A 12,375-nucleotide genomic window follows, 5' to 3' on the forward strand; every position below is an offset into this window, starting at 1 on the left:
GGCTGCTATAAACAAAGATGATTGTGAAGCTCAGGCTTAGATATCCATAAGAATTCCCTGAGATAGTCAGTGGAAACTTAAAAGATCTTTTAAAATGTAATGTATTTTCAGAACTCTCAGAAAGCAGAAGATGACACAAAAACAGGAGTGCAAAATAAGCTTACAGGTAAATGTAGATGTAGAGTTTGAAGCATATTTTATCACTCTGAATGCATAAGAACGCTGCGCTGATATGAAATTAGTCTTTAAAGACAAAATAAATCATTGCTTAAAATTAGAGAGCCTGCAGAGTGTCAAAATGTTCAAAACCAATTAATAGAAAATAACAGCATCATAGGTTGGAATAGACAGTCTCACAGTGAGTAGCATTTTCAGACGTTTATAGAGAATATAAAGTGAGGCAATAATTTAAAAAGAGGAATGTTTCTAAAAGAAGAGCAGGAAAAGCCATGTTCAAGTGAACACAGGAAGGTATTGTCCATGTGTAAGACCACTGGGATACAGACAAAAGCCTTTCCCACAATACCCATGTGTCTGGATGCTCATCTCCAGACCTTGTATGTTTTGTATGGCAGTCTGAAGAACGTTTCCAAGTATGGCCCGTTGAAACCAGATTAAGATGTGGGGATATTTCTAAGAAAATTCAAAAGGACACTTTTGACACTCTTTTCAGGCCTTCGTGCTACACACACAAAGAGCCAAAGAGGAGCCTGTACACCCTGGGATGTGGGGGGCAGAGACTACATGTGTACTCCTACCCTCATTTATGTATAAAATCTTCCCCCCATGTTCAGGTGAACATGGCTTTGCAGAGTCTGAAACAAAGATACTAATGCAGCCTAGAAGATTGGGGATAGTTTATATGTTCGAGTAGTACACATGAATCTAGTAATAAAACAGTTCCTCCTAGACTGTGCCAATTCAAGTGGGAGAAGTAATATGCCTCAATGTTCGTCCATTTATAAATATTTCCTACATATCCAAAGCTAGCATGTCAGGAGGAAATGTTCAGCCTTGCCATCTCCCTTTTCTATGAGCTGGATTTTCCCCTTCCTACATCAGCAAACATTCGAGCGTGTAACACAGGACCTGAAGAAGAGCCTTTCCCACTTGATTGTAAAGTTTCAAGTGGAAATGTTGGATATCAACAAAGCCATTTCATGACAATGTGAAAACATATGGGAAACACAGACAAGTTGTAAAATCAAAAGTGTGTGTATACACTATGAACATTAAGGGTTTGGGGGAAGAAACTAGTCTATAAGATTTAAGACTGGTTGCATCACGCATCTTTTATGTTACTCCTCATATAAGGAGTCAAGCCCTCATGTTCAACATATCTGGCATTCCATCAGGAAGATATTCAAACTAAAAAAATCTCTGATTATTCATTAGTCTTGGTTTGAGATGATTAGGTGATTTTCTTCATAGGTTAACAACTGGCTTGCCATGTAGTGATTTTAAATTGCCCAGCCAGTGATGGTCTCAGTTAACGAGGTTCAGACTGGTATGGGGGGCACAACAAGTATGTTTTCAACAGATGGGGGAAGCCTGGCAGTTTTGAATAGGGCAAGGCCAGCATGCTAATGGGTCAGGGTGCATGATCAATACAGGGGGGAAAGAATCAAGTCAACATACCTTGGAGTGAACCAGCATATAAAAGCCTGAGTGAGTGCCTAAAATATCTGAGACCTAGAAATTCTGCTCCAAATAAGGTTTTTCATCACAAAATAAACCTCAACAGCAATGATAGCCTGGAAAGAGGCAGGGTTACACAGTAGTTAGAATGCTGGATTTGGAACAGAGAGGCATGGGCTTAAACCTCAATTCTCAGGGATGCTCACTGTGCGACCTTGGGCAAGTCATATATTTTCTGCTTGAGGCAGGACAGCAATTGACATACAAATAAATCCCAGTCAAAGTGCACAGGACCCAAGGCTGGCCAAGTTATTTTGGACCCAGAGGCAAAAAACACTTTCCAGAATACCTTGCTGGGAACAGATATGCCACAATAATAAATAATAATTTATTTTCTTCCATCTCATGATATCCAAAAGCCGCTGCCTAAGAGGGAAACCTCACTTTGCCTAAAAGTAGGGACAACCCCTCACACCAATCTAACTTACTTCACAGGAATGCTGTGAGGATAAAATGGGATAATTCAAGTGCATGTCACTAGGAGCTCCTTAAAGGGCTAGCACACACACACACAAATATATAATAGGTAAGTAAATAATTCAAATAAGGAACTTTGTAATTTTCTACATATTTGTCAAGAAAACATTGGGCAACGAATGCAAGTACTGCAAATATTCACTGAGTTACACAGTAATAACCGTGCTGTGCCAAAACAACTTACCATTTGTGCAGTATGCCTGATGGTTAAATAAGAACTCTGTGTTGCCAGCTACATGGTGAAAATCCCCGAAGACCTAGAAAATGAAGGTAATAAAAACCAGTTAAAAATCCACACACGTTTCTAAGCTTGATTCAAAGGTTGCTAATTTTATTGGATTTTTGTTTGGATATCTATTTTCAAGACTTCAATAAAAGGCTGGCTTTAAAGCTCAAGCGATTACTTCCATTAAAAATATCAGTGATACCACGCCTGTAAAAGCCAACATACTTAGGGCCATGAAACATTAAGTCCTTTATTTGTTCATATGCCAAGTTTTGCATTCACAACCACCCTCCAACCTCTCTGCCCTCAACCCTGACCTGATCATGCTGTGTAGAAAGAAAGAGTAATTCATTCCTCACGTTAGCCTATTCTTGGGCCTCTCTTCTGAGCAAAGATTATTCACAGTAAAGAGTTATTATTTCTATACTCAAACAACATAGGATCAGAGATAATTCTAAAGTCACTACACCAATTTTCTCATTTGGCCATTATAAAAGAATATAGATAACGCGTGCCCCACCCCCTGCAATTTACAGAAATAAAAACTAAGCATTCAAATTATCTCATGGTAACTAACAATCATGATATGCATAATTCTGAATTTGGAATATGACTCCAAACTGATGGGATATTATTTGCAATATGTTCTTATATTCATAGCTGCAAGCATTCAAATGGTCTTATGCAAACAATAATTATATCCATATTGCCGAAAGTGGAATTCGATGACAGAATATAACATGTTTTTATATTCATTACCACAAGATGCTGTGATAACCACCAACTACTTAAGGGTTAGACAAATATGGCTCCTACTGGCACCAACAGGAGCATGTATCCTGTGACTTAATGCAGCCAAGGTAGTAACTGTGAGTGGGCTGGGAAACGGCTAGCTCTGCCCTTCCTGCATGCCATTAACCCAATCCTGATGTCTTTCCCCACGCCTGCTAATCTACTGATTTTTGCATGTTCAGACCCAGAAAGCTCCCCCCTAAATAAATTCACACTTGACTCAAATTTTGGTTTTGGTTTTTGGCAGAATTTAGGCCACAAGTTTATTGATTACAGAAAGTGAATGGTTGCATAGGCTCTGGTTTGACTAGCTCCCTGCCATGCAGGTAGTGCTGACCCAGGGCACCAGCATAGGTCAGCCAAGGGTGAACACCTGGATAAGCGGAAAGCTGGAACAGGCTATCTCTGCCACCCAAATGTCCCCCTGGACTCAGGCACGGGCACAACCCCCTCTCAGGGGTTGACCAAACCATCAAGTACCTGGATTCCTTTAACAGAATACCCTTCACATAGGGATGACGAGAGTGTTCTCCCATCCCTATCACCTGAACCAGAACCTATCTGCAACTTTACAAGTTGTGATGATTTGCTATGCAGCAGGCGAAACCCAAATGGCATCAGCCAAGTGGGGAAAGTTCCTGCCGTGCTCCTGCTCCAACGACAGACGACACACGACGGCATAGCAAGGTCAAGTGCAAAGCCCTAAAAACAGGGAGAGGTGGGCGGGTGTTCTGAATAAATGCCCCGAAAGAAGAAGCTCTGGGTCACGTGCATAGGTATATATAGGTCCCTCAAACCGTTTGGACTGCGTCCCATTGGCCAGATTGCACCCAGCTACGAGGGACCTACCAATCGGGTGTTGTGGCTGACCAATCGTACCCACCCACAACACAGGGTGTCGGTTTCCAGGTCTCACCACAATACATGCCCTCTTTAAAGGAGGACCCGATGTATTTCAACCAACTACAAGTGGTATGTTCATTGTTACATGTAGTTTGGGCCAGAGTGGAAGTTCCGCGTCAAGAAACTATGGTCCACTGAACACATAACTGTGGTGGCAAATAACTGTGGGTTCCTTTGAGGTTTGCGGGTGCAGTTTCTGGAGGCATCTGTTTGGACGCTGCTTAGAATTCTGGACTGGATGAACCATTTCATGCAGGAGTGTTCTTCTTACGATGATTAAACTGATCTCTACTATGAAGCACCTTGCTGTTCTCTGAGTATTGCCACACTGTGTAACATATTCAGAATAGGGGTCAGCCATGTTAGATTCATGGGTCTCCTAATGTCTACCAGATTTGATTTGCCAAAGAGAGGTCGTGTGAGGTATGAAGAAATGGCTGGCAGGCTAGACATGCTCAACAGACATTAAACTGTCTGCCCTTGATTTACTGAATCTCTCAAATTACAGCTTTTCATGAGATAAAAACATACCTAACAATGTCTTTCCCTAAAAACTGAAATAAAAGAAAGCCTTGAAAAGACATGCAGAAATCAAAATAAGCAAAGTAATTCATGATCATTTGTTTTTAAGGGGACTTTGAAAACAAAATACTTGGCTTGTTTGTTTTGGTTCACACTCAATGGGAAATTTGGCAGAGGGGGCATACAAAAATCCAAAGAGGAAGAAAAATCAAAGGTGGGAAAACATTTCTGCTTGCAATGGAAATTTTTATTCAGAACCAACACCTCTGCTTGCATTGTGAAGGGCCAACCGGGTTTTTTTTTATGACCCATGCAGGATGTTAGCAACAACACATAGCATTAATGATTTATATCCACAAAAGGTCATTAAGGGTGCCTCTTTGATTCTTCATTTTACTTATCCTGTCAATAAAGTGCTTTGTTAAACTCTTACGCTGGCCTCTTCAGGATAAAAGGGGCGGGAAATAACAGCAACAAAATGGGGTTGGGGGAAGGTGAGATTATACAGTATCCTAAAATAAACATACTGCGGTATCTCTAACTCACAGTCTCCCTGTAACTGATACACAGCATTTAATGAAAGTCCAGAGATATGCTTTTGTCTTCAATTAAACCACAGCATGATTTTGACTGGGAGGCCCTTTCACAGGATCCCACCACAATGGAAACAGGCACAGATCCTTCATTGTAAATCTTATTCTCATTCTTGAGCAAACAAAGATAATTAAAGTGGCCCATACAAGGAAAATGGCAAGGCCATAAACACAGCAGACAAGGCAAGTAATAGTCTAGTAGACAAGGCAGGTAATTAAAGTAGTTAATTTCCAAAACAAAAAAAGCAAGTCCATAAACTTGTTGGCAATTCAAAACTGTTCTTAAGAACCGTTCTTTTCTTAAAGCAAACATCAGTAGGCAGGGGAAGGGGGAAGGGAGCCATCAGAATGCCATTAGACGCTACATGACACATCCATGAATCAGTCACCTACTTGCTCCTAAGGAGAAGCATGTAATGCCACGGAAGGACTAGAAGCCATCCCTGTATTTCCAAAATGAATGTTTAAATACAAAAATAAAAATAAAAATAAAGAAGCAATGTATCATCAGCCTAAGTTCATTTACATTGAATTTTTGAAATTTATGCTAGTTATTTACAATCCTAAAAGAATAGGATACAGACCATCCAAGTGTCCCCATTTTCCAGGGACAGTCCCGGATTTACAGATGCAGTCCTGGTTTCTGATTTGATCCCAGAATGTCCCGCTTTTCCTTAAGATGCTCCTATTTTCATCGGAAAAATGTTGGAGGGTATGGGATAACCAAGATAACATGATATTTATTAAATCAAGGATGGGGAACTCTGAGCCCTTCAGATAGACTGCTACTCCCATAAGCTCTCTTGCTGTTCTGGCTGGGGCTGACGGGAGTTGGAGTCCGACAAACCCAGGTGAGCTAAAAGTTCTCCCATCTCTGTCTTCCCATATATAGAGAAAAATGCAAGGTTGTTATAGCCCAGCTCCCAGTGGAGGATTTGTAGTGCCTCATCACAATCTTGAATTTCCATGAAGTCGGGAAGGGGTAGGGGAAAAGAGCAAAAGAAAAGGATGGCTACATATCAGCTGTGGTCATGGCATAGGAGCAAGAAAGGGGAGACATGGACAGGTGAAAAGCAGAAATTTGTGTAAAGCAGGGAAGGGGGAAACTGAAAAGAAAATGGTGGTTTTAAACAGCAGATGTGAGTAAAGTTATGCAGTTGTTTTCACCACTTGATGTAGAAGGCTGAACACATTAAGTGCGGATCAAATCCAGCGTTTTCTTTCATAATATACACCTTCTCCCCCCCTCCCCCAATGTTCTTAACTAATATAGGGAATATCTATTTTCTTTTTGTATGTGTGCCATGACATTCTGGCCTTGAGCTTATTGACCTTTTTGAATTCCCACCGATACTAAAAGGCATAGTCAGACTTTTCTGAAGTGATTGATACACTTCTCTTCCAATGACTGGTTCTGTTTGCACATGTTGAGAGGCTTGATACCTCGAGGGAATTTGCAGACATATCAACTAAGACCTGCTTCACGGGTCTGTTGGAAATTGTATCTACAAGGCGATTGTCCTGCGGGGAAACCCATTAGTGTGCACAGCATTTCACATGGATACTACCAGCCACTTTCCTCCACGCTACTACAAATCTCCAAAAGATATGGTTGTGAGGTTACCAAAATATATATTTAGAAATGGTAGGAGTCAGTCTGATGTTATTTTATCATGCGATTTCACTAATACGGGAAAATGCTTAACTTTTGAAAACTTCATGTTAATACAAGTGGAATCTGCAGCAAAATGTTGCAGCGTGGAGTCTCAGGATCATCTGTTAAATCCCATGGTCATTTATCATGCTCTGTCTTCACTGGGCTGTGTTGGGCTTTCAGACACCTAGCCTTAGGTCCATCTTCTTTCTTCCTTTTTCCCCCTCTTTCTTTCTTTCTTTCTTTCTTTCTTTCTTTCTTTCTTTCTTTCTTTGTTGTTGCTTCTCATAGAATCATCGAGGATTATCTAGTCCAACCCCCTGCAATACAGGAATATGCAGCTGTCCCTTATGGGGATCAAACCTGCAACCTTGGCATTTTCAACACAGCACTCTTACCGACTGAGCTATCCACCTCTACAAACCTTGAGGTTCTACCTCGGCCTGCCAATACTTTCCTTTGGTGTATGGATGGTGCCACTGTGGCTACATAAAGATAGGCACCCAGAGTATGATTAGTAGCAGCTATAATTCTGTGCATAATTACAGCCATGCATTTCCTTACACAAGCTATGGGATGAGGTACAACAGGTATATAGAGAAACCAGTTCTCTCCATATTCACAACAGAAAGACCATACACCAAGGATGAAATTCCCAGCATTAAGGAGGCCCTGTCCTCCAGCTTTAGTGCAGAAGTCAAACAGTAAGCCTTGAGAAAGTAATATAGACAAGAGTTTTAAATTTATAAAATATTTTTCATATGTCACTGCTTAAAACATACACATACAGTGGTGCCTCGCAAGACGAAAATAATCCATTCCGCGAGTCTCTTCGTCTAGCGGTTTTTTCGTCTTGCGAAGCAACCCTATTAGCGGCTTAGCGGATTAGCGCTATTAGCGGTTTAGCTAATAGGTTTAGGGAAATTCGTCTTGCAAAGCGCATCGAAAAACGGAAAACCCTTTCGTCTAGCAATTTTCTCATCTTGCGAGGCATTCGTCTTGCGGGGCACCACTGTACAGTGGTACCTTGGTACTTCAACGGCTTGGCTCCCCAACAAATCGGCTCCCGAATGCAGCAAACCTGGAAGTAAGTGTTCCTGAGTGCAGGAAGCTCCTACAGCCAATAGGAAGCCACGCCTTGGCTTTTTAATGGTTTCCGGAGTCAAACAGACTCCTGGAACAGATTCAGTTCGAGAATCAAGATACTGCAAATATTATAATATAGACTGTATTGCATTTATACATGGCACTGAATTAAGAAAAAAATACACCTTTTAATTTCTTGCATTGTCAATAGCTTTTACAACACTTTGTCTAAATTTGAAGACCAGATTCTCTTTAAAGGAAACAACTTGGAAAAACAGTTCAGTTATACAACTTCCAAATAAGCCAAGAGGCAGAAAAATGGATCCAAGATGGTAAACAGATTCTGTTAATGATTTTGATTAAAAAGAAGAATTTCTTGAAAGGCCTAAATGAACAAATCACGAGCTTGAGGGGAAGAAGAATGAAGGGTGTGGTATTGCTGGTGATAAATTACTTTCAACTTATACTGAGGTCAGATGTGGAGAGAGGAGAACTGATTAACTAAGCCTGATATTAAATTGATTGAAAAGCAATAACTGGTCATCATAATTCATACAACTGGAAGGTACTTGAAAGGTCATATACTTCAAGGATTAGTGGTTAGTGCTGGTGACATAAACTACCAGTCCATTCATTTGGCCTTTTGTTATTTTTTCTGGAAGAATCAGCATCATGTACCTGCAAAATGGGTATAAACCCAGCAGTCCCAAATGGCACATCACACTGTTCCAGCACTGAAGAATGAGCCCTACTATTCAATTCATTCCAAGGTAGACTCTTTAAGGCACTAACAGGAAGGATGTGAACAATAGCCTTGTGTTTTAGATCTACCCACAAAAAGGTGCTTCTGAACCAGTTCTGTTCGCAGAGGTTAATATCCAATCTCCTTATTAGTACAAAAATATGTCTGGGGTTCCTAGATGCTAGTTTGGTGTTGTAAACCACTGGTTTATCATCATTCCAGCTGATATAGTTTTCAAATCTGAATATTGATATTGGCTGCAACATCTTCTAAGTTCTGCCGCCTGCTCAATGCAGCTTTCTGTCCAAGCTCAGTTTGAAGACCTCCAGCAAACGAGAACTCACCACTTCCTAAGGCAGTCACTTCCACTGATGCCAATGGAAGGTTTCTCCCAATGCTAATTGCCACATGGGGGTAGGGGGTTCACCAATTTCATGACAATGGAGGGAAAACTTAAACTTCTCCCCCCAGAGAACAGCAAACCACCCCCCACCCCCAGCATATTCAAGGAAACCACCCCCACCCCCAGCATATTCAAGGACAACCTTCCCCCGCCAAGGCCTGGTGTGTGTGGGGGGGGGGGTGTGTGTATCACAATGCGATTGTTGATCACAAAATTAAGATGATGTGTACTTAGGTCCTGACAACATACAAAAAAGAGAAACATGATAAATGGCGATAATGAACTGACAAATAGCCCGTAATACCAAAAGTTAAGCTTAGTTTCTCATAGAAATGTGAAAAATAATTCCACAGTGTTATCACAACAGCACAAACAGTATACCTAAAATCGGGTTGCCATACGTCTGGAATTTCCCTGACGTATCCAGAATACTGCAGGTGGAAGCAGCGTCCGGGCAGAAATCGGCCAAAAAAACAAAATGTCCGGGAAAATCCAGACATATGGCAAGCCGGGTCAGTAGTGTCGGTTTTGCTGATTTTCCTAACAAAATTGCTCAAAGTAAGTCAAAAAAACGGATTTCCACTTTTTGAACTATGGCAACCCTAGGAGATACATACAAGCCCCATCATGCAGGAATTAAGCACATACAAACAAATGCATGCAAAAATCCAAGGTCCTAGTTTTCCAAAGCTTAATAGTCTGTGAAATCAGGCCCAAATTCTTGCTTGTACTGTTTCTAAAGGAGTTGAAATTCCCAGCCAACTTTCTCTTACTGTTCATCCAGCTGTTTCACCCATTCAAAAATAGGTCACAGATTTTTAAAAAATCAAATGAGGAAAAACTACATAAATATTCTCTTCTCGTTACACTTCTACCAAACATTAAAAACTTTACCTTTCATGAAAGGCACAAATGGAAAAGTTTAAAGCATTATATTGTAAATACCTGAAGGAAATTAAAATTTAAGTCATAATGCTGGTTCCCAAGTCAAAATAACTTTGGTTATTGTATCCTGGGCATAGGGTGAGAGCTAAATAGTTACATTAAGGTCTTCTTACATTTGATACACACCCAGTGTAACATTTTGGCTTGTTTGTTCTGATTCCAATGCCATTATCACAAACCCTTCTTAAAACGCTCTTTGTTTTCAAAAGTGATTTCCCACATACTGGGTTTGGGTGTGTGGGTCAAAAAACACAAGTCTCACAATTCTTAGATATGCAGAACAGATTTCACTGTTAGCTAAATTATGGTCAAAGTAATTATTTCTTCACATCCCTGCCCCAGTCATACTTACATCTTTTCATTTTTTATATTTACTACTCCTTCCAATCTCTTTTTGTTATATCCCCCTTTCCCCACTCTTATATTCCATTTATTTTAATAACTTTTAACAATGTTTCTAGAACTTGGTACCAAAGGTGATAGACTACCTCTCTGTATTCAAGCCTTTAAACAGGATGTGAAAACCTATTTGTTCACTTTTGATTTTTTATGATTTTAACTGGTCTGCTGAAATCTATGATGCTGTTTCTGTTTTGTTTACTGTAATTCTATTGTACTTTTAAATTTCTATGGGATCTGATGTCCATTTTACTGTATTCACTGCCTATTTACTATATTTATTAGATTTATTAATTTTTGTGCTTTTGTTTTATTTTCGCATTACGTATTTTAAGTATTATTGTTACAGATTTGACCTATGTACACACACAGGGACTAGAAACTGAAACAAAGAGAAATGCTATTTTTTTGGGGGGGGGGGGAGGCTGTATGCCTGAGTCTCTTCCAATTCCTGGATTCAACAGGACTCAATTGCTGCAAGAGCCAAACAAGTTTCTTGATAATGGCCCCCAAAGTATGGCTCATTAAGGTAACAAAGGAACTAATGTGGCTCTGTGTCAGAGGACAAGTGCATGGCCCCCCTCCCTCACCTGCAGGGGAGCCAACTTGGGCCCCCGTTTATGGCTGCCCAGTGTGTGTGATGTCATGACGTCACATGCAGCGTAATGTCATGACGTCACGCATGCCCCCGACTTCAGAAACTGACTTCCAGTGGCACTGGAAGTCAGGTTCCGAGATCTCATGGGAACTCGGAGGTCTTTCAAGGCCTCAGAGATGCTTTCAGAGGCCTTGTGAGGTTTCGGAACCCAACCTACGGTGGCAATTCTTTTGTGGGTGCTCAGGCTCCCAGATCTCCCTATAGTTTGTGCCATTGCTGACCTAGTTGGTAGTTAGAAAGACAAAGGCCAGAGTTGAGATGTGTGGGCTAGAAGCAGGCTGCAGGCAGAAGCCTGAAAGGAAGAAAGACATGCTTGATTTCTGCTTGAATCCAAGGCTGTGGCTATGGGAGAAGGAAGGCCCTCTTGAGGTGTTGATATGTGTAAATAAACCATATATCCTAAGGACACCACAGACTTTGCTGTCTCACATTCTGAGGAAACTGAACCCTGGAAACCCTGGAATCTCGCACTGCTTGGAAATTGGGCTGGTGTGCAACAATACAGAAAAGCAAGCAAGCAGACTAACCCAAACCCAAACAAGAAGAATTATGGGTACTCACACTACCACCCCTATTTTAACTATTCAGGGGAAACAAGTAACAAAATATTCCTATATGTCATGTTTGTGATTCACCTTTAAGATCTTTAGGGACAAAATACTTTATGTGCATTTTTTAAAAAAAGAGGTGCAGTAACTTTTCTAACGTTGTGAAATTAAATTAAATATAATTTAAGAAATTCTACTCCTTAAGTTTTCTCTTAATTAGATTTGATTGACTTATTTAAAAGCAGCTCCTTGCAATTTAAGAGTGATTTACATTTCTTCCTGTTTATCCAAGCTAGGTAATAAAATGCTCTTGCTGTTTTATATGGGTTCAGCACTTGGTATGAAGATAATCCCAGCAAGGACACATTACGAATGAGCGAATCTGTTTCTTATCTGAGTCATGTTCTGCATGTTTTTACCTGTAATTCTATTCTAAAGGTAAAGGTAAAGGGACCCCTGACCATTAGGTCCAGTCGTGGCCGACTCTGGGGTTATTGGCCGAGGGAGCCGGCGGACAGATTCCGGGTCATGTGACCAGCATGACTAAGCCCCTTCTGGCGAACCAGAGCAGCGCACAGAAACGCCGTTTACCTTCCTGCCAGAGTGGTACCTATTTATCTACTTGCACTTTGACGTGCTTTCAAACTGCTAGGTTGGCAGGAGCAGGGACCGAGCAACTGGAGCTCACCCCGTCACGGGGATTCAAACCGCCGACCTTCTGATCAGCAA

General features: G+C 40.9%; 1 long non-coding RNA gene across 7 annotated transcripts in view; it reads right to left on the minus strand.

The window, feature by feature from the left end:
- Positions 1 to 12,375, minus strand: part of LOC310705843 — a 246,338-nt gene that overhangs the window by 146,867 nt on the left and 87,096 nt on the right. For all 7 annotated transcript variants that reach the window (XR_014525478.1, XR_014525479.1, XR_014525480.1 and 4 more), the window contains one exon: positions 2,360 to 2,432. This is a non-coding gene — a long non-coding RNA (uncharacterized lncRNA). The remainder of the gene's footprint in view (positions 1 to 2,359; positions 2,433 to 12,375) is intronic.

Source organism: Podarcis liolepis, assembly GCF_965112155.1.
Source record: "Podarcis liolepis genome assembly, chromosome: 4".
Taxonomy (NCBI): Eukaryota; Metazoa; Chordata; class Lepidosauria; order Squamata; family Lacertidae; genus Podarcis; species Podarcis liolepis.